The sequence below is a fragment of the Dipodomys merriami genome, unplaced genomic scaffold, assembly GCF_024711535.1.
Source record: "Dipodomys merriami isolate MVZ:Mamm:240054 unplaced genomic scaffold, mDipMer1.0.p SCAF_492, whole genome shotgun sequence".
In the NCBI taxonomy this organism is placed as follows: Eukaryota; Metazoa; Chordata; class Mammalia; order Rodentia; family Heteromyidae; genus Dipodomys; species Dipodomys merriami.
In genome coordinates, this window is record NW_027206060.1 from 687,056 (window position 1) to 710,532 (window position 23,477).

The 23,477-nt window shown below is 39.7% G+C and overlaps 1 long non-coding RNA gene across 1 annotated transcript; it reads right to left on the reverse strand.

Moving 5' to 3' along the window:
- Positions 1-305: 305 nt before the first annotated feature.
- Positions 306-6,498, reverse strand: LOC138809338 (uncharacterized). Its single transcript, XR_011366811.1, has 3 exons — positions 6,439-6,498; positions 3,098-3,289; positions 306-377 (listed from the first exon to the last, which is right to left on the reverse strand). It is a non-coding gene; the product is annotated as an uncharacterized lncRNA (long non-coding RNA).
- Positions 6,499-23,477: the final 16,979 nt, after the last annotated feature.

Below are 23,477 nucleotides of genomic sequence, written 5' to 3' on the forward strand. Positions count from 1 at the left end.
TCAGGTTAACTGTCTCCTCCTCAGGGATATCTCCTCACATATCTGCTGTGAAGTTGTTGCCACAAAACTACCAATGTCATGTCTCTGATTTATAGAAATTATCATTATGATTTCTGGTTTTCTTTTCAGCATGAAATTGATGAGGAGAGAGCCACATTCACTTGTTTCTCCAACACCTATAATAGTGCCTGGTCCTTAGTGCTCAGGAGCCTTACATGGGGATCAGCCTTTTCCAGCTCAATTTATCCTAGCTTCTGGTCAGGACAGCTCTTGAAGCTGATGTCTGGTGGGTAGCAGTCATCCCTCTAATTCTTTGTGCCTTTCTGTGTTGTTGAGTCCACCTCAGAGCAAGATCAGTGCTTGACATCTATTTGCTGCTATGGAAAGATGGGTATGACATAATACAAGTTAGGGGAACTGTTTTGTGAAGCTGTGTGAAGAGACGCATCCCCATACAAGTTGCCAAGACAAGTGTTTCCCATGCTCAGGAGTGTATTCCACAATTCAGCATCCAAACTATCACCTACTCCCTGATGCACTCAGTGTATATTCCCATTTCCATTAAAAAAAGAAAAATTCAAGATATGCCTTTGATGATTTGTCATTGAATTACTGAAACAAAGTATATAATTTGGGGGCTGGGAAGGTGGCTCAGTGGTAGAGTGCTTACCTTGCATGCATGAGGCCTTGGGTTTGATTCCTCAGCATCTCATAAGCAAAAAGAAAATAAGCCTGAAGTGGCACTGTGGCTCAAGTGGTAGAGCGCTAGCCTTGAGCTGAAGAGCTGAGGGATAGCTCCCAGGCCCAGAGTCAAAGCTGACAACCGGACCCCCCCCCAAAAAAAAAAGTATATAATTTTATGTATTTGTAAGTCTTTGTCCATCTCTCTTGAGCCCTGGGCATATTTCTATGTGTTTGAAGCTTGGAAAGGGAAATAAGGTTTATTTCAGGATAGTCAAAAACATTTTGGGAGGGAATACCAACTTTCCATCTGATGTTCTACAGATGGCCATCTTGGCACAGAAACTAAGTAGAATGTCATAGCATAAGAGACTTGTCCTGATTTCTACTGACTTTCCTCTGGGGTCACAGAGAGTGATCCTACTGCATCTGTGTCCCTTGGCTACACTCGAGGGACCAGGTCTCCTCTGAAATTCTAATGGCATGGGGGTAAGAGAAATAAAAACACAGAACCCAGCTTCTCACATTACTAGGATTACAGGCCTGAGTCTCATATAGTAACTCATAACTGCCTTTTTATATATCGTGTAGCCGGTTTCATTATATTCAACTCATAGACAGATATACAAATATATGTTTATATTTATTCATCTATTTATAATCAGTGTTATATCTAGAAACACAAAAATATATATTCATATAACTATAATGAAAGTTATATTACCACTTTCCCCAATAATGATTTACACTAATATTATGTGAAAAAAATACTTACGATTGAAAATGTTAAAAGCCCTTGTAGTATGAAAAATCGTATTCGATCTTATACATCATATAAAATACTATATAAAATGTAATGAATATAGCATGTATTTCCACATATCTGATTTAATTGCTTCCTGATTTTGTGTTTGTCCATTTATGTAAGCCTTCTTTCTTCTATTGATGATGGCTTATACTTTCCAGTGTCGATATTTCCTATGTATTTTGTCAAATATATTCAGCCCTAAGTAGATTTTTTATGCTAATGGAGCCAAATTTTTCTTCAATATTTCCCAAACCACAATGAATATGTATACAGTCTTGAACTCACTGTGGGAAGAAAGTCCCACATAGCACTATAAGTATTGTAGCATTTGTCCCAATTGACAGAACAGCTTTCTAGATAATCTGATCTGGTATGTCCTAAAGCTTTTGTAACCACCTTATCACCCCATGCAGGCATGGTCTGGCTTCCTTGCAACTCCCTGTGCACTTAACTGATCCCTTTATATCCAGTAGGCTCCCTTGTTCAGCCTGCAGTTACTCTGTATTTTCCCACACACAGAACACATGTGCATGGTGCTTTACATTGTAGGTGAAAAAAAAAAACACATTTAAGACTCATGAATTGTATAATATAACATAAACATTGACATTTTAATAACGTTAGAAAAATAAGTAGAATGATCATTTTACAATAATCAGGACCAAAAAGAAACATAAAGATTTTCTAAAGAAGAGGGGAAGCAATCTCTAAATCTGGATTGTCTTCTAAGTTGCCTTCAGACACAAATTCTGCCTCAGACTCCTCAAAGGGATCTACTTCCTCATTAAAGGCAGTATTTTCTTCCTGAGTCTAGGGAGGGACAGATTCTTATTTCTCAATTGGAAATTGGATCTCCAGCAGCAGGACAGATTGTTCTGGATATTCTGTGAGGACAGAATCCCTTTCCTCAACTGAATCTAGACTTTGAACCTAACTTACGACTGGGGTCATTTTCCATTAGCACATATTTACCCTGCACTCCAAGACCAATACTTTTTTACTGGTTTGGATGTGATCTAGGTGAATTGTGAACATCAATGGAAGATATTCTGGACCATCTTCTTCCTTGGTGGTATGTGAATGTACACCTATATCACATGTGGAGTTCAGAACCAATGGGATGTCTACAGGACTCAAAACTACTTGAGCCTTTCTACACATTGAAAAATCCTCTATGTTCACATGCTTTCTGGAGTCCAGTGTTGGCTTCCAATCTCCATCAGTCACCATAGGCGACATCACTGATGGGTTCTTTAGCTGGAATTCAGCAGAAAGTTCTCTACAGTGACACAAACATAGGTACAGGAGTCTTAGAGTAGACTCTAGAAGTTAAAGTGTGACTAAACTTCTATGAGGATTTAACAGGAGAAGCTGTAGAACTTGAGTTTGGACTGAACACTGATGAGAAGGTAGGGTGTTTCTAATGAGTGGTTATGTCCAAGTTCTTTGAAAAAGGGAACAGACATTACTCGGCATAGAACATCCATAAAAGGACATTTTGCCAAGCTGGGTAGTACAAAGGGTTCTTGGACAAGCAGGCCCATCCCTTGATACCTAGGTTCCATCCCTACTCACAAGCTCTAAGGCATCTAAACAAGGACTACTTACTCTTTTTCTTGGTCTCACGGGTCATGCTTTGCTCCAGCTGGTCCAGAAGGATATGTAAGCAGGACAGCAATTCTGAAGAGGGCATGTTGAGCTTGTCATACTGTGTAAGTTTTTTCAGCATGTCAAATTTCTTGTGCTCAAAAATCATCATGGTAGACGTCCATCCAAATAGTTAAGATGGAAAAATCGATGCTGTTGGCAAATTGTTGAAAGGAAAATGAGAGTCCGCCCTCTCCATCCTGAGCCTTCTACCACAGACCCTTTCTGGCATGACTAGAATGTTGGGAAGTGGGAAGAGACTCCTGGAAGCAGGATGCTCCTCACAACCCATTTCTAGAAATTTCTAATACAATCCTCCAAAATTCTCCCCGTGATGGGCAGAGAAAGTTGTTTCCCCACTGTATCTGACTTGCTACACACAGCCCTCCCTGTTATTGAGGGATTGTGGTCCATGCGAGCCTGGTCATAAACAGAAAACCCTGTCATAAAAATGGCTCAAGCAGAGCTGAGCTCAGGTGGCTCATGCGTGTAATCTTAGCTATTCAGGAGGCTGAGATCTGAAGATCCCAGTTCAAAGCCAATCTAGGTAGCAAAGTGTGTGAGACTCCTATCTCAATAAACCACTAGAAAACCAGAAGTGGCACTGTGGCTCAAACAGTAGAACATTCATCTTGAGTTGAAGAGTGCAGGGACAGTGTCCAGGCGCAGAGTTCAAGTCATATGACCAACAAAAACAAAAGTGACTAAAGCGAAAAGAGCAGGTGTATAGCTCACTTTGTAGAGCACCTACCTAAAATACATGAAGCCCAGAGTTTAATTGCTAGTATTGAAAGGAGGAAAGGATATGAAGGAATGGAAGGAAGAAAAGAAGGAAGGGAGGAATTTTGATTTAACCAAATACTGGAAAGATGTGAAGTATTAAATAAAGGTATTACAGGTATTTTATATGAAAAGATACTGATTGTTTACTAAAAGGCAAATTATAAAATGTGGAATTCAGGCTAAAATACACGTACAATTTTGTTTTTCTGTAAAGTGATACTTACATACTTCTTTTGTTTAAAAGTAGTAAATGAGTTTAAAAAATCGAAGAGTTGTTAGAAATGAATCATTATTTCTTATCACTTTTTCAGCTACATTCACCATCTAAAAAATTGAAACAATGTTGATCAATTCAATTATTAATTTATTAATTTAATCTTTCATCTTTAGTGTATAGTCTATTGTACACATCATTTAGTTATTTGAACTCTTTTTTTGTTTGTCTTTTGTCAATCATGGGTCCTGAACTCTGGGCCTGGGCACTGTCCCTTAGCTCTTTACCTCAAGGATATCACTATACCACTTGAACCACAGTGACACTTCTGGATTTTCTGCTTATGTGGTACTGAGAAATTGAACTCAAAGGCTCATACATGCAAGGCAAGCACTTTACCACTTAGCCACCTTCCCAGCCCTGAACTCTTTATTTTTTCCTTTAGACATGGGGCTTGAATACAGGGCATGGGTGCTGTCCCAGAGCTTCTTTGCTCAAAGTTAGCACTCTACCATACAAGTTTAAACCATAGTGCCATTTCTTGTTTTTTAATGGTTAATTGGAAATAGCAGTCTCATGGTAACTTTTCTGCCCAGGGCTGGCTTTGAACCACCATCCTCATTTCTCAGCCTCCTGAGAAGGTAGGATTACAGGAGTGAGCCACCTGTACCCTTGTGCTCATTTTTTTTCTTTTAACTGTGATTTAAGTTTAGTTCCCCCACCTAAATACGTGCAAACTGAGATGCAAATTGGCTTTAAATAAACCACTAGTTGAGGATGCTGAGATTACAAATGATGGCAAATTGTTTTTAACTTTTTTTAATATGTGAAGCTTGAACTGAGGGCCTGGTTGAAATCCCTGTTCTCTTGTGCTCAAGGCTATCACTCTATTAGTTTGGCCCACAGTGCCCCTTTTAGTTTCTTGGTAACCAGTTAATGAGATAATAGACTCACAGACTTTCTTACCAAGGTTGTTACTAATCCTCGATTATCACATCTCAGTCACCTGAGTTGTTATGATTACAGGCATGAGCCAATGGCACCAGTTTTTTTAAAAAAGCAACAACAGATTACTTTAGGGGAGGTTGGAGGAGGAAAGAGCTAGAGGCTAAACAAGCTCTCACATAGAAAATAGTTGAAGTGTTCCAGTGAAGAGTCCTAGGCCAGAGAATTACTAAGTGTGCCATCACAGTACAGAGAGTTTGGCCAGAGAGGGAAAATCCAGGCAAGGAGACAGATCTGAGCACTTGCCATTAGCTGCAGCTGCAGTGGCAGCAGCAATGGCAGCAGCCTAGCCGCCAAACGAACAACACAGAGTCTGGGACAATGGTGCCAGAAACAGCAGGTGACTGGATTCTTCTTAAAACCAAAAAGAGCTGACAAGTAGCAGGTATCTTCATCCTGCAGATCACAGACCAGAGATAACCCAGGAACCAAGACTCCAGGGTGAGTAGAATACTGACATACTTACTCCTTCTCAGGTTACAGAGGAAAGAAGGCCACCCCTCCAGCCCTCACCCCCGGAGGTCTCCATATTTGATATTGAAAAGGCCCAGCTGAGGAGCTAGCTCCAGCTCAGGCCTTGGAAAAAAACAAAAGATTCATTTAGGAAGTCACAGGCACCTGACCAGACCTGCCAGGCTCAGCTCCTCCCTGGGAAAAGTCACCCAGCCCAAGCAGACAAAGCTCTGCCGTGAGGGGAGTGACTTTCTTCACTGGGTAAACAGAGCCAGAGGCTGCCCCTCCCTACAGCAGCCTAGACAATCAAGTGAAATTCAGTAAACATAAACCCTGAGAATGGCTCCAGGCTGGGCTCTGTGTCTCAGAAGCTACCCTTCAGGGAAAAGCTACAATTTGCTGAACGGCCTCAATTCTACCCAGAACCTAGCCTCATCACAGCCTCTTCAAACGAGAGGAAACAGCCATCTCCCTCTTGTGCGAAACTCAAAGCAGATCTCCCTCTCATTGAACTAGCCTGGGAGGAGGATCACAAAATCCTGGGTAAAGCAGAGCATTTATCTGCCTGCTCAAACAAATTGACTTAAGAAACCAATCTAGCCACAGGCAAACCAAACACCACAAGCAGACAAGAGACTCCACCAAGAGACTTTGTACGGACACAATGAGATACAGGATCTTCCCATCTAATCCCGCCCCCCCCCCAAAAAAAAGTTCTTTGTTGTACCTTTTTTGTTTTTTAGTTTTTTAAAAAAATTGTTTTCTATTAATCTTTTTTTCTCCCCTCCTATTTTTTTATTTTAGGTGTATATGTGTGTCTCTGTGCTTTGTTTAAATCTCTACTGACCTTTTGGTCCTTTTTTTCTTGTTTTTTCTTTTTCATTCTTTTCATTTTTCTTCTGTTTCCTTCTTTTTTGTGTGACTTAATTGCTGTTCTGCTCATCCTCAGATATATGCCATCATCGAATATTAGACTGAAAGACCCTAGTCCCCTAGGATACTTTCGTCAAGGGGCGGGCGCCCCAGAAACTCAGACTCCAGGCCGGGAGATGCAATAAGCAAGAGGAGTTTATTTGACGTTTGTGCAAACAGATTCTCTGCCCCGGTCAGTCAGAAAGCCCCGAGCATCGGTTACAAGCCTTTTTAAAGGCAAAAACCCACAAGATTAACGCATAACACAAAGTATCACGTGATTGGTTCATTTAAAGGTCTCCATATACGCCAACAATCACTTTGCCACGCGGGAAATTTTGTAACAATCTTTGTAAAACAATTGGCTCATGGTTGGTTTAAGGGGGGGTTACATTGTTACAGGCCTATGATTGGTTGACATTTGGCTTAGCTTGGGGTCTTGCCAGGTGGTCGTTATCTCAAGGTCCTTTCTGGGGAATTTCTAAATGGGAACTGAGGAACACGTAATGTCTGTTCTTTATCTACAACAACTGACTTTGTCCTGGGGCCGGCATCTGGTCCCTGAAACTTCTTAACTCATTTCTGGGAAGGGAAGGTCAGTGCTAGCATAAGCAAGTTTACAAAAGCAGAATAAGCAGGTAGCAAGTTAGTAATGGTAATGGTCAATTTTTAATCTTTCATTCCCCACTTCTTCTCTGGGCTAATTTTAATCTTAAAATTCAGGGTGTCTCTATATTATCTTGTGGGGTGTCAGTTGTTCTCAGTGCTTGGTATTGAGATCTCAGAACTAATAAACGGACTGCGCTGATTTTTTTTCTTTTACCAAAGACACCAGTCTGTTGAGTATACAAGGTCCAATTGTAACAAAATTAACAGTACCAAAGGCCCTTATATTTTTTTCCCACCAGTCCTGACTCCGTGTATCACAGTTAACTTAATTTTATGCCAGCTGTACTTGTAAGCTCCAATTTTAAGACATACTCATACCATTTGCGTCATACTCATACCATTTGCTACATGAACTTTCTGAGGTTTGTCTTAAGGACAATTTAAAAATTTTTCCAATTCCTTTTCCAAGGCTTTCTTTACCATTTGCTACATACTTAAACTTTCTGAGGTTTTTCTTAAAGACAATCCTTACTTTTTAAAACCTTTCTTCTCCAAAGAGGACATTTTTTTCCCCAATTCCTTTCTCAAAACTCTCTTTACTACCCTCCTCTTTGTTACAATTCCTTGAGCTTCTTTGTGGCTAGAGTTTAAAACTTCCCAATTTTTCCTGTGGCTTGTGAAACCAAGTTATCTCAGAACAACCTCAAGGTACCACTGGGCTGGAGAAGCTTGCTAGATTTTAAGGCTAAGAGTATTACTTCCATTGATAACACACTCAGGTTATTACCATACCAGAGCCAAACTAGGCTGTGACCATAGTGTGGATTTCCAGTCACTATGCACTGAAGCACCTAAGGCAAGCAAGCCAGTGATATCCTTGTCCCCAATATCTACTGTGGGAAGAGAGGGTTTCTGGATATCACCCAAAAGAATGTCCCACAAGATCTTAGATTTAGCTGCAGTCAACCAGGAAGCAGACACAGGTGATGGAATCAGGCAGGAGTTTCTCCAGGTGGCTGTCAGGCCATCGTCGAACATTACACATTAGGGTATGCAGCAGCAGCAGCAGCAACAGTAGGGTCTCTCAGTGGCTCCAAGGGACTGTAACACCTCATGCTGGGCTGTAAATTCCTACACAGACTGGTTAAGGATACATTGCATAGGCTTGGCAGACTTTTATCGTGCTGTTTTTTTTTTTAATTTAATTTAATTTTATTTGTGAACATACTGTACAGAGGAGTTACAATTACATGGGCAGGATAATGCATACATTTCTTACCAAGCATTGCAGCCTCCTCCTTTGTTTACCCTTCACATCCCTTCCCAGCCTCCTCCATCCCCCCCCAATCCCAATCCTTCTCCTTCCCCCCCTTTCCCCCCGCTCGCACCGACATTGTAAAGCTCGTTTTGGACATGAGTACTTGTACTTCTCATTGTTGCAACAGGTCCACCTGTATTCTTAAACAACTGGTTTTTCCCCATCTCCTCCACAAGTTATACTGACATCAAATATAGTGAAAGCAGGGGTTATACTGTGGGGGAGGGACATACAAAGCAACAAAGAGATAATCTTATAAATGCGTTAGAAACACATGCATGAAAGAAAAAAACATTAAAATACATATCTAAGGGTTCATTTTCCTGACATCACATTATCTGACCTTCAACTATGTTTATTGCAGCATTATTTACCGTAGCTAAGATATGTAACCAACCCAGATGCCCCTCAGTAGATGAATGGATCAAGAAAATGTGGTATATATACACAATGGAATTCTATGCCTCCATCAGAAAGAATGACATTGCCCCATTTGTTAGGAAATGGAAAAACTTGGAAAAAATTATATTAAGTGAAGTAAGCCAGGCCCAAAGAAACATAGGTCCCATGGTTTCCCTTATTTGTAATATCTAGTATCCTGCTGCTTTTTAAGATCTTTAAACAATAGTCCAGGAAATTTACCAAAATCACAACTTTTTTATTAACCAGATATTTTTGTAAATAGACACAGAAGGCTCATAAGGCTTAGTCTTGTAACCATCTCTGACAGATGCAGTCTCCATACCTTGCACACCAACAACTGTTAACACTATTTTTATGCCTTTTTTAAAAAAATTATTTTATCTATTTTGCCTCATTTTTTCAAAACTGACTCTGCACCCTTGATCTTAAAATGGGGGTAAAAGGGCGAAGGTCCATCTTCTGTAACTTCTTCAAGCTGACTTCAGGGGTGTTGATCTTACCTAGCCAGGAACCTATAACCTTAGCCTATTTTACAAATAGGCTATCAGGGTTAGATGTCATTAAGAACAATATTTAACTTTTGAGAACTGCACAGACCTTTTCTCCGGCTATAGCAGTGTAGCTTGTTAGCACTCTGGTTTGCAAAAGCATCTTTCTAGATGGCTTAGGAATGTGATCTCTAATGATCCCAACAATGCCTAAGTTACCTTTGCAGGCCTTTAGACAGATATCAATAGAAATACACTCTCAGGTTTACACAATTTTTCCTGAGCAGATGAACTTCATGTAACTAGTGTCAGCTCAATTAGAGCTGCCAATTAGAGCTTTTGGCACATAAAGGGGTTGAGATTTAAACTATCCCCCACATTTTATAACATTAGCCTTTTACTATCACAGAGGACTGGCAAGTTCCTGTCCCTTACAAGGTAGTCATGAACATTAGGCATGCTTACAAACTAGCTCCCATGACCTCCTGGCTCTGACCAGTTTTGAAGGGCCATGCACAATTGACTCTAGGATCTGACATTTTTGCCATCCAAGCAGTGGCTTACTGTCTGTGGATGCTCCTCCATTGCTTTTTTCCCAGGAGTGTCTTCTCCACATTGGGATAAATGCCTCATTGGCATTTCCCTTTAGCTGGTCTCTGGATCTGACCTCGGGGCCTGAATGCTGTCCCTCAGCTCTACAGCTCAAGGCTAGTACTCTGCCACTACGAGTCCCAAAACCACTCTGCTTGCTCTTTCAGCACTCTGCTGGCTGAGTAGAGGTGACAGTCTCACACGGACCGTTTTGTGCCCGGGCTGGCTTTGAACTAGTTTGCAGATCAATGAGTCTTATAAAAGGCCACCTTACTCCAATTAAAAGCAACAAGGTGGTCAACATAGAAGTAGCTTTTAAGCATGCTCTTACCTGAAACTTTTTAAGAGTCAAAGTTACATCAAACAAACTTGTAAGAATCCTCTGTGCTTTGCTCTGGACTTTGCTGGAAACTTTAAAAAAAAACCTATAAGAGCAAACTAGAATAGCAATCATTTTGATAATCTTAATTTTTTTTCTTTGTGTACATTGAGGCCAATGTTAAGAACAATTTTATATTTAAACTTTATATCCAAAAATCTATTTCCTATTTTTTTAAGTCTCCTTTAATCTTCTTTTTAATATTGTTTACCTTAGTTTTTATTTGCATTTTGAAAAGATCCCTTAAAATCTTGAGGCCAAGTGTCACTCATTACCTCTTGGCTCCTTGTTTTACAACAGACACACATTAAGATTTTTAAACTCAAATGACAATTTTTCTTTAATGTGAAAATAACAATCATCATAACTGAAACAAAAAGCTAGACTTAACACCTTTATAACTTTTAAAGACATCCTAATTGTAGAACATAATTGAAAGTAAGGCACATTATACAAATAACTTTTTAACCCTCTTTTTAAGGCCTTCCTAATTTTAATGTTAACACATCCAAGGGGAAGTTTTAGCAATACTAATCAGATCATCACATCACTCATTTTAACCATCATGTTTTCAGTGTCTATCTGCAGGGAAAAGAGAGAACAAAGATGGGCCACTCAGCCCCTTCTATGGAATGGGCACACACCCAATCCGACTCTTTAGGGTTAGATGAACTGCGTTTGTGCCAGCTTGCCCTCTTTCACCATGCGTGGACTCCTCCCAGGGCTTGTCCCACCATGCATGGCCAGCTGAACTGCACTTCTGCTTATTCACCCTTCACCCCTAAAGATAGGTCTTCTGTTGGCTTCTAAGTTTTTCCCCTTTTCTTATCTCTTGGTTTTCGAATGAAATACACAGTTTTTAGACCGACAGAACAAGTAACATCTTTGCCGGTGTTAAACTAACCTTTATATTTAAATTTTTAATATTTATCCCCAAGTTTTAGCCAAGGGAACTAGATCCCAAACAGCCAATGCATTTTTGTTAAGCCAGATAACTTGATTACAGTATAAAAAGTCTTATGCATTTTAAAACATTAGTTTTCTAAAATACCAGATTTTCTAATTTGCAAGTTCAAGAATCTTTAAAGAGCCATTTAAAACAATGTGAAGATTTTTTAAACATTTTTCTTAATGTCCAAACCTCATAAACATTTGAACTTTTAAATTTAAACTCACCCAATTGTTACAGCATGCTGACAATTCTTATCTTTGAACACGTTCACACACACACACAAAACACTCACACTCTGGTTTGCAAAAGCATCTTTCTAGATGGCTTAGGAATGTGATCTCTAATGATCCCAACAATTCCTAAATTACCTTTGCAGGCCTTTAGACAGGTATCAATAGAAACACACTCTCAGGTTTAACCTTTTGAATTTTTAAATTTAAACTCACACATTGTTACAGCATGCTGACAATTCCAATGTTTCAACACGTTCACAGACACACACAAAACACTCACACAGATCATAAGGCGCGCAAAAATCAAAATCAGTCGTATGTACAACTTTTAAAGTTTTTAAACAAAAATTTAAGACAGTATTTCTTTTAAACTAGGTACCCTTGTTGGGCTTTATTTTCCCAGAGCTTGTTTGTCTAGCAAAGCAATTCACTAATTAGTCTCTTGAATCCATTCTGTTGGAGGAGGGCTGGGGGAGGGGGTCACCTAAAACTAAACTGGACAGATTTTTTAAATCCAATTTTAGACAAGAGCACTTTACAAATTGTTACATTGTCAGGACTAGCTGAAAAAGTCCAAACCAGGCACACAGCCTTCTACACCCTCCCTGCCAGCAGCCTGAGGCTTGAAGGAAACCAAACTAGCCCAGCTGGAACTTTTATTCCCCCAGAGATGTTTAAATAAATAAATAACAAAAACACAGATAAACACAAAAACCAAGGATCCACATTTAAAACTGGTACCAATTCTAAAACAGAACTAGACAAGTACTGAAGGCTGAGTTAGGGACTAATGGGCCCCAGTTTATTCCTACAGGAACTCTGTGCTGCTCTCACTCAGCAAGCTGAATCCAGAGTCTGCTGAGTGAGCCTGCCACACTCACCCAGAACTTCCCTACCCCAGAAAACATAAAACAAACACACACACTAAAGTAAACAAGACAAACAAGTGGCCACAAAGACGAAATCAAGTCTCAGTGAATGGGGCAACATCTCACCACCATTCACTTACCAGGGGACTCAACTTCCCTACTCATGTCCGGAGGATTTTTCTTTTAGATATCTGCAGATGTTGACTCAGGGGCCTTCCAAGGCAGAGGAGAATTCCCAGTCATCTTGGGGCAAGGGAAAAGAAAAATCCCTAGTGGCCGTCCCCTCAGACTGACAGGTTCTCCCCCATGCTCAGACCCCCCCCCCCCGAGCCAAGGCCCAAGGCTGAGATCTAACTGGAGCCACATGCAGGTGGTCAGTGGCAGCTTCATAATTGACAAACAAGCAAGTTACAAAAGCAGAACCAGCAGTTTTTTTTTTTTTTTCAAACGAACTAGGACAATGTCTCGGGGTGTCCTAGGAGTGGACTCACTTGTTGTCCCATCTCTATAGAGAATACAAAACACAAATTAAAAATGAGGAACACTAAACAGAGACAGACAGAACCACAGAGATAGACAGAACCAGACACTGCATGGCAACCGAGTGAATACAGATGAGGAAGGAAATTACAGATGGGAGTGGCTGGCCGCGCCTTAACTCCCCAGAACAGAGAGACACTCAGATCTCTTCCTTCATCCAGACAACCCTGGAGTAGGACTCCAGGGTGGGACTAGGGTACTGGGCACCTCTGCTTTTCCCTCTAGTCCAAATACAGATTTGGATCCCAGAACGCAAAACGAAAGTGACAAACACATAAGACAAGAGCTCTATCTTACCTCCTGCCGGTCCTGGAATCTGGGGTTTGGGGGCTCCTGTTTCCTGGCCAATGCACCAAATGAAAGACTATAGTCCCCTAGGATACTTTCGTCAATGGGAGGAGGCCCCAGAAACTCAGACTCCAGGCCGGGAGATGCAATAAACAAGAGGAGTTTATTTGACGTTTGCACAAACGGACTCTCTGTCCCAGTCAGTCAGAGAGCCCCGAGCAGCGGTTACAAGATTAATGCATAACACAAAGCATCCTGTGATTGGTCCATTTAAAGGTCACCATATATGCCAACAATCACTTTGCCACACGGGAAATTTTGTACACTCTTTGTAAAACAATTGGCTCATGGTTGGTTTAAGGGGGGTTTACATGGTTACAGGCCTATGATTGGTTGACATTTGGCTTAGCTTGGGGTCTTATCAGGTGGTAGTTATCTCAAGGTCCTGTCTGGGGAATTCCTAAATGGGAACTGAGGAACACGTACTCTCTGTTCTTTATGTATGACCACTGACCTTGTCCTGAGGCCGGATTTGTTCCCTGAAACTTCTTAACTCATTTCTGGGAAGGGTCAGTGCTAGCGTAAGCAAGTTTACAGAAGCAGAATCAGCATTTAGCAAGTTAGTAATGGTAATGGTCAATTTTTAATCTTTCAAGACCTTACCCCCATTGTATACACACTTAATCTAGAATTTTATTACTCAATTCAAAACTTCTTAGCCTTAAATTCTGTAATAGCAGTATTATCTCTTTATATCTAAATAATTTTTGAGAATCTTTATTTTTTAGTTTTTCATGTCTCCTTTCTATTCCTCCCCTCCTCTCATCGTATCCTTTTCTTCTCTCAATATCACCTTAAACTTAGATAATTTTTAAGATTCATTTTTTAAACTTAAATATTCGTTTTTCCCATTTTTCTTGTCTGTTTTATTCTCTCTCCTACTATTCTGTCCAATCCATTTCCCTCTTTGAGATTAGAACTTGGTTAAATTCACTCTCCTTTTACTTCTCCACATTCTTCTAATCCTATTTTCCTCCCATTTGTCCCTAAATGTACTAATTTCTGGTTTGCCAAATTCGTCCTTGCTGTTGTTAGCCCATTAATCCATAGTTGTTTGATGTTGAATAGATTGTATCTGTATAACTAGATTATACCTGGTTCCTTTTGCCTATGCCACTACAGGACTTTGGTTGATGCATGCCTTGAAAAATGTATTCTAGCAGAAAACTGGTGTCACTTCATATCAAATGGGCAGAACAAACCAAAAAAACACAAGAAAAATCAAGTCCTGGTATCTCAACTCCCACTCATGATAACCAGGTGACAGAACAGATAATGTGTATTCCAGAAGAGAGTTCCCCAAAAGCTCTATGAATATTACTGGAAAACATGGTGAATGAACAGACATAAAACCTGCAAAGGACTCAGTGTGAACATGATAGGGAGAGAGAGGAAGCAAACCAAATATCAATACAGTAATCTCATGAGCATGAGGAAGCTACTCAAAGATAGATATAGAATTGCGTGAACAGGTTAAGAACACTCAAAGAGAAATAAAGGAATTGTGTGAGCAGGCTGAGAACCGTGAAAGAAATACAGGAATTGTATGAACAGGCTGAAAACAGACAAAGATAATGTCAGGAATTGAGTGAGCAGTCTGAGAACAATCAAAGAGAACTACAGGAATTGCATGAACATGAGGAAGGTAATCAAAGAGTAATACAGGAATTGCAACGGAGGGACGAGAATAAACAAAGATCAATAGAAGCATTCATGGAATCCTTAAACAGACACCTGAAAGAATTCAGGGAGACCACAAAGGGAATGCTGAATGGAACCCAACAGAAGGAAAGGGAGTATAAGGAAACCATAACCAAACAACTAAGTAATTTGAAAATAAGCACTGAAGACCAAGTTAAGGAAGTAAAGAAGCTCATAGGACATCTAAAGCAAAGCTTCAACAAAGCATTTGAAGTCATCAAAGACAAACAATTAGAGGAAAATGAATAAAAAACAAAGAAGAAAGTCTTGACAGTAGGTTAGACCATGCAAAAGATAGAATCTTGTTGACTGAAGACAGCTTAGATATTATAGAGAAAGACTGTACAACTATACAAGACAAATCCAGAAATAGTTTTAGATATATTCAATTGGATTTAGATATATGCAATTGGAAGACACCATCAGAAGGCTTTATCTGAGAATAATGGGTGTAGAGGAGCACCTAGAGACAGAAGAAAATGGTCTAGGAAATTTGTTTAACAGGATCCTAGCAGAGAAATTCCCAAACATGCAAAAAGAAAGGCCTATTCAGATACAAGAATCTTTTAGAACCCCAAATAGACCAGAAGAGAGCAGGATATCCCACCGTCATATTATAATATGCACAAGATCAATTCAGACCAAGGAAAAGATCCTTAAAGCTGTCAAGGAGAAAAGATCAATCATCTATGAAGGGAAACAAATTAGAATAACTTCATTTTTTCAGCAGAGAAAATTAAAGCAAGAAGAGACTGGAATGATGCATGCCATGACCTAAAGACAAAGTATGAACCAATAATAATGTAAACAGCTAAATTCTCCTTCATTACCAAAGGTGAAATAAAAACCTTCCATAGCAAAGAAAAACTGAAAAAATATATCTCCACCAAACCGGTCCTACAAAAGATACTTAAAGATGTCCTACACAGACAGAACCTACAAGATGACAATAAAGGCAAAGAAACGGCACCCAAACTGAGAATCCAAAAACCATAGGAAGAACCAAGTTGCTGCAGCCCCCAAGAAGCTGGATAAAATTGCAGAAACTACCAAACACTTCTCAGTCCTTTCTCTCAATATTAACGGACTTAACTCTCCAATTATGCGACATAGACTCCCTAGTTGGATTAAAAAGCAACATCATTCTATCTGCTGCCTTCAGGAGTCACATTTTGCCCCCCAAAACAAACACATTTTCAATGTTAAAGGCTGGAACAAAATCTACCAAGCAAACGGTCTCCATAAACAGGCGGAAGTTGCAATCCTAATATCAGATAAAATAGACTTCAAATTAAAATTCGTGAGAAGAGATAAAGAAGGTCACTACATACGAATTAAGGGATATTTCTTTCAGGAAGATATTACAAAAATAAATACTATTCGCCAAACAAAGCATCACCGAAATTTATCCAACAAACACTACTTTCCCCAAAATCACAAATTGATCCAAAGACAAGTGGTGCCTGGGGGGGGGAGGGGAGGCGGGGAGGATTGGATGGGGGGTGAGGGGTAAGCTGGGAAGGGATGTGAAGGGTAAACGAAGAGGCTGCAATGCTTGATAAGAAATGTATGCATTATCCTGTCCATGTAATTGAACCCTTCTGTACAGTGTGTTCACAAAAAAATAATAATAATAAAAATTAAAAAGAAGAATTGTTGGTGACTTTAACAGACCACCTTCCACACTACATAGATTAACTAGACAAAAACTCAACAGAGAAACTGCAGATCTAAAGAACTGCCTAGATCAACTAGATTTAACAGACAACTACTGAATATTTCACCCAGCAGCCTCAGAATTCACTTTTTTCTCACAACTACATGGAACATTTTCCTAAATAGACTACTTTTTTATTGTGAAAATACTGTACAGACGGGTTACAATTACATGGGCAAGACAATGAGTCCATTTCTCATAAAGCACTGTAGCCTCCTCCTTTGTTTCCCCTTCCCATCTCATCCTCTCCCCGTCCTACCACCCAACCCTCCTCCCCCCACCCACCAAATTTGTAAAGTTCGTTTTTGACATAATGACTTGTACGTCTCATTGCAATGGGTCCACCTGTATGCCTATTTGAACGATTTGTTTTTTCCCTTCCCTTCCACAAATGATAACAACATCAAATACAGTGAAAGCAAGGGTTATACAGTGGGGGAGGCACATATAAAGCAACAAAGAAATAATCTTATAAATGTGTTAGAAACAATTGCATGGAAGAAAAAAAACACATTTGAATAAATATCTTAGGGTTCATGTCCCTAATAACTTATCTGACCTTTTCTGCTTGACTCAGACATATACTAGTTATTACAAATAGGGGAAACCATGAGACCTATGTTTCTATGGACCTGGACTTTACTTAATACATTTTTTCCCAAGTCTTTCCATTTCCAAACAAATGGGACAATGTCATTCTTTCTGATGGAGGCGTAGAATTCCATTGTGTATATATACCACATTTTCTTGATCCCTTCATCTGCTGAGGGGCATCTGGGTTGGTTCCATATCTTAGCTATGATAAATAAGGCTGCAATAAACATAGTTGTGCTGGTAGTTTTAGTATGGCCTTGTTTGTGAGCCTTTGGGTAAATGAACAAAAGTGGGATTGCTGGGTCATAGGGTAGCTTTATGTGGAGTCGTTTGAGGAAATTCCATACTGCTTCTGTTGTTATTAGAGTTCTTGATTATAGCCATTCTAACTGGGGTGAGGTGGTATCTCAGTGCTGTTTTGATTTGCATTTCTTTTATTGCTAAAGAGATTGAGCATTTCTTCATTTGTCTATTGGCCATCCTTCTTTCCTCTTCAGAGAAGTTTCTCTTTAAGTCTTTAGCTCACTTATTTATTGGGCAGTTTTTTCTTTGAAGGTTTGTTGCTGGGGAGTTTATTTTTTTGAGTTGCAGGTATATTTCAGATAAGAGACCCTTTTCCGTTGTATGGCTAGTGAAGACCTTCTCCCAATCCATGGGCTTTCTATTGATCTTGCTAGCTATGTCCTTTGCCATGCAGAAACTATGCAATTTCATGGAATCCCATTTGTCCAAACCTTCTTAGATTTGTTGTGTGTCTGGGTCTCTATTAAGAAATGTCGGCCTGCGTGTTTGGATCTATGTCGGATTTGAGGGAAAGTAGTGTTTCTTGGAGAAATTTGGGTGCTCCGTTGTTTGGCAAATAGATATTTAGAATTGTAATATGCTCCTGAAGGAGAGATCCCTTGATTAGTATGTAGCGACCTTCTTTATCTTTTATCACTAATTTTAATTTGAAGTCTATTTTATCTGATATTAGGATTGCAACCCCCGCCTGGTTATGGGAGCCATTTGCTTGGCAGATTTTGTTTCAACCTTTCACATTGAAAATGTGGTTTTTTACGAGCAAGATAAAACTTCTGAAAGGAGCAGATAGAAGGATGTTGCTTTTTACTTCAAGTAGACAGTCTATGTTATTTAATTGGAGAGTTAAGTCCGTTAATATTGAGATTTAGGACTGAAGTATTTGGGAGCTGCTGCCATTTTATCCACATTCTTGGTGGCTGTGGCAACTTGGTTCTTCCTATGGTTTCTGGATTCTGTTTGGGTGCGGTTGCTTGGCCTTTATTGTGATCTAGTTGGTTTTCTATGTGTAGGACATTCTTAAGACTTTTTAGTAGATCTGGTTTGGTGGAGAAGTATTGTTTCAATTTTTCTTTGCTATGGAAGGTTTTTATTTGACCTTTGGTTATGAAGGATAGTTTATCTGGTTACAGTATTCTTGTTTGATAATTGTCTTTAGGGTATGGCATAGATCATTCCAGGCTATTCTAGCATTAAATGTCTCTGCTGAGAAATCTCAGGTTATTCTAATTGGTTTCCCTTTATAGGTGATTGATCTTTTCTCCTTGACAGCTTTAAGGAACTTTTCCTCAGTCTGAATTGACCCTGTGTATTATAATGTGACAGTGGCATGTCCTATCCTGGTCTGGTCTATTTGGTGTTCTAAAAGTCTCTGGTATCTGAATAGACCTATCGTTTTGGGTATTTGGGAAGTTTTCTGCTAGGATTCTGTTAAACAAATTTCCTAGACCATTAACTTCTGTCTCTAGGTGCTCCTCTACACGCATTAGCCTCATATTAGGCCTTCTGATGTTGTCTTCCAAATGTTGAATAGCTCTATCATATTTCTTGGATTTGTCTTGGATGGTTGTATGTTCTTTCTCTAGAATATCTAGGCTGTCTTCAATCCCTGAAATTCGATCTTTAGCATGGTCTAACCTACTATTAAATCTTTCAACATTGTTTTTTATTTCTTTTCCCTCTAGTTGCTCGGCTTTGATGGCTTCAGAATCTTTGTTGGAATTTTGTTTTAGATCTTGTATGGACGTCTTTACTTCCTTAATTTGGTGTTCAGTATTTATTCTCAAATCACTTAGTTGATTGGTTATGGTTTCCTTGGATACACATTCCTTCTGTTGGGTTCTGTTCAGCATTCCCTTTTGTGGTCTCTCTGACTTGCTTGAGCTCTCTGTTCATGGATTCCTTGAATGCCTTTAGGGATCTTTCTGTATTCTCATCACACTCTCTCAATTCCTCTATTAGTCTTTGATTACCTTCTTCACATTCACGCAGTTCCTGTAGTTCTCTTTGAGTGTTTTCAGCCTGCTCACGCCATTCATGACTTTCTCTTTGACTGATCCCAGCCTGTTCACACAATTCCTTTATTTCTCTTTAAGTGTGCTCAAGCTACTCTCACAATTCCTGTATCAATCTTTGAGTAGCTTCCTCACACTTATGATATTCTTTATTTTGCCTCCTCTCTCTCCCTATCATGATCATACAGAGTCCTTTGCAGGCTTTCAATCTTTACATTTACCATGTTTACAAGTAGTATTTGTTGAGGTTTTTTGGGAACTCTCCTATGGATTATTTGTCATCTTATTTGTCCCCTGATTATTATGAGTGGGAGTTGAGATACCTGGCCTTGCCATTTTTCTTGTGTTTTTCCGGATTGCTCTGCCCATTTGGGATGAAAATAAACCAGTTTTGTGCTAGCACACTATTTTAAGGCAAGCATAAACCAAAGTGTGTAGTTGCACAGTCAAAAGTCTGCAGATACAATATAGTTCAATAGATATATCTATTCAATATCAAACAACAAAGTATTAATGGACTACGAACCGCAAAGAAGAATTTGGCAAACAGAAATTATTAGGTTTAGGGAGAGAGGTGGGTAAAAATAGGCATAGAGGGATGTGGAAATGCAGTGGGAGAGTTAACTTAAATAAATACTAAACTGAAAGTGGGAAATAGCTTGGATAGAATGATAGTAGCGAGAGAAAAAAGAAGAAAGAGAAAGAAAAAAAGACAAGAAAAAATAGAAAAACAAACATTAAAAATTAAGAAGTATAACACTTAAAAATTATGCAATTTGAAAACATAATATTCGGAAAAGAACGTGGATAGAATAAGAGAACGGGAGGGATAGAAAGGAGATGTGGAAAACTTAAAAACAAAAATGCTTATATTATATAGGTATTAAGAGGTAGTACTGCTATTAAGGAAGTTAAGTCTAAGTAGTTTTAAATTAAGTAATAAATTTCTGGATTAACTGTGTACACAATGGGGCTAAAGTCAAATAATCAACTACGGGTATATGTGAGGATGAGAACAGCAATTAAGTCACACGAATGAAAGAGAAGAAAACGTGAAAAGAGGGAGAAGGAAAGAAAAAAAAAGGATTAAATGGTCGCTAGAGCTAAACAGAGCAAATTTATTTTAAAAGAAAAACAGAAAAAAATACACACATATATCCCCAAAATAAAAATTATAAGAGGAAGAAAAAAAAGTTAATAGAAAAAAATTTTAGTTAAAAATTAAAAATTAAAACAAGTTTAGAAAAAAATTATAAAAGGTAAAAGAAAAGAGATCTTTGATTCTTTTGGGGGGGGGATGGGACGATCCTGTATCTCCCTTGTGTCCATAACCAGTAGCTTGTTGGAGTATCTGGTCTGCTTGTGGTGTTTTATTTTCCTGTGTCTTGGATGGTTTCTTAAGTAAATTTGTTTGAGCACGCAGAAAAATGCTCTGCTTTACCAAGGATTTTGTGATCTTCCTCCCAGGCTAGTTCAATGGGACAGAGATCTACTTTGAGTTTCACAAAAGAGGGAGATGGCTGTTTCCTCTAGTTTGGAGATGCTGTGATGAGGCTAGGTTCTGAGTAGAATTGAGGCCTTTCAGCAAACAGTAGCTTTCCCCTGAGGAGTTAGCTTCTGAGAAACTCACAGAGCCCAGCCTGCAGCCATTCTCAGGATTTATGTTTACTGAATTCTAATTGATTGTCAGGGCTACTGTAGGGAGGGGCAGCCTCTGGCTCTGTTTACCCAGTGAAGAAAGACACTCCTTGGTCTGGGGGCCCAAACTGGATGACTTTTCCCAAGGAGGAGCTGAGCCTGGCAGGTCAGGTTAGGTTCCTGTGACCTGCTAAATGACTCTTGTTTTCTTCCAAGGCCTGAGTTGGAGCTAGCTGCACAGCCAGGCTTTGTCAGTATCAAAGATGGAGATCTCCGGTAATCAGAGGGGAGGGTTGGCCTTCCCTCCTCTGCTCCCTGAGAAGGAGTGAGGATGTCAGGCTTCTACTCAAGCCAGAGTCTTGGTTCCTGGGTCATCTCTGGTCTGTGAACTTCAGGATGAAGATGTGTGCTCCTTGTCAGTTCTTGCTGGTGTTGAGTAGAAACTGCTCGCTTGCCACGTCTGGCGCCTAAGTCCCGGACTCTCTGTGTTGCAAGTATGGCGGTTATGGCTGCCACTGTTGCCGCCGCATCCGTGGCAACTATCAAGTGCTCTTATCTGTCTTTTTGCCTGGATTTTCCCTCTCTGGGGTAACTCTCTGTCCTGTGACGGCACACTTGGTGTAATTCTCTGGCTTAGGACTATTCATTAGAACACTAAAATTGCTTTCTATGCGAGAGCTTGTTTAGCCTCCAGCTTCTTCTCTGCCATCTTCCCAGAACTCATCAGAAAATAACATTTAAAGGCAAGCCCATGCAGGAAATTACATGGGACATTTTTTCTGTGTGTGCCAGTCATGGGGGTTGAATTTGTTCTACTTTACTCAAGGCTGGTGTTCTATTACTCTCAGCTAATTGGTGGGATCACTATCAGCTAATTGGAGGTAAAGAGTCTCATGAAATTTCCTGTGCAGGCTGATTTCAAACTGATAATCAGATTTCAGCTTCTTGAGACATTCTGTGCTTTACATGAGACTCTTATCTCCAATGAACCACCAAAAAGAAAAAAAAAAAAAAAAAACACCTGGGGTTGAGCTGTGGTTCCAATGACAGAAATGAGACAATGATTTCTGGACAGCACCCACACCTTGAGATCTAGCTCCAGGACCAGCACACACAAGAATAAACTAAATAAATGAAAAGAAAGGTAGAAGAAGAAAATGGAGAGTCGATTTCAGTTTAAAATGAGCAAAACTGAGTGAGCTTACACTTGTTACTGTACTTACTCAAGGGTCTCACATCTGAGGATCAGTGTTTAAGGCCAGCCAAGGCAGGAGTGTCCATGTACTCAACTCTAATTAGCCAACTACAGTTTTTTTTAAAAGCTCCAAATGTGCTGTGCCTAGTATTAAAAATATACTAGGACGGGGCTGGGAAGGTGACTCAGTGGGATAGTGCTTGCTTTGCATGCAAGAGGCCCTGGGTTCAATTCCTCACCAACACATAAGCAGGAAAAGCCAGAAGTGGCGCAGTAACACAAGTGGTACGGCTCTAGCCTCAAGCTGAAGAGCTGAGGGACAGCACCCAGGCCCAGAGTTCAGGCTCCATGACAGGCAAAAAAATAAAAATAAAAAAAAAGGAACTGGGACAATACCTAGGCTCTGATTTATAGTTCCTAGCCCAGCATACATATGGAAATAAAAAGTAGAAATTAAAAAATATATAAGAAAATCCAATTAAATTTTAAAAATGAGTCATGAGTTTTTTTATTTTTGTGTGTAATCCCCTTTTTTGTCGGTTGTAGGGCTTGAACTCTGGGCCTGCAGGCTGTCCCTCAGCTCTTCAGTTCAAGGATAGTGCTCTACCACTTGAGCTACAGTGCCATTTCCTTTTGCATATAATCCTAAATACTAAGATAGATTAAATCTGAGGGCTATCATCTCTCATCTTCAAATCACAAGAAAAACAAATAAACAAGAAAACAGTAGTGAATCTGTGATGGAGTTGTAAAGCACCAGGCTTGAGTGAGAAAGCTATGAAACAGTGCCCTGGCTCAGAGATCCAGGCTCAGGATCACAAAAATGTAAATAAGAAGAGAACCTGGAGCTGGTGACTCATGCCTGTAATTCTAGAATTCCAGGAGGCAGAAATATGGGTATCCAGTGTAAAGGCCAACCCAAGCAGGAAAGTCCAGAAGACAGTTGTTTGTGGGCCATCCTGGGGCTAGAACTGTAGTACTCCCAGATTTTTGGAAAGTTAATTGGAGGTAAGGATTTTAGACTTTCCTGCTCAGCCTGGCTTTGAACCATGATAGTCAGATTT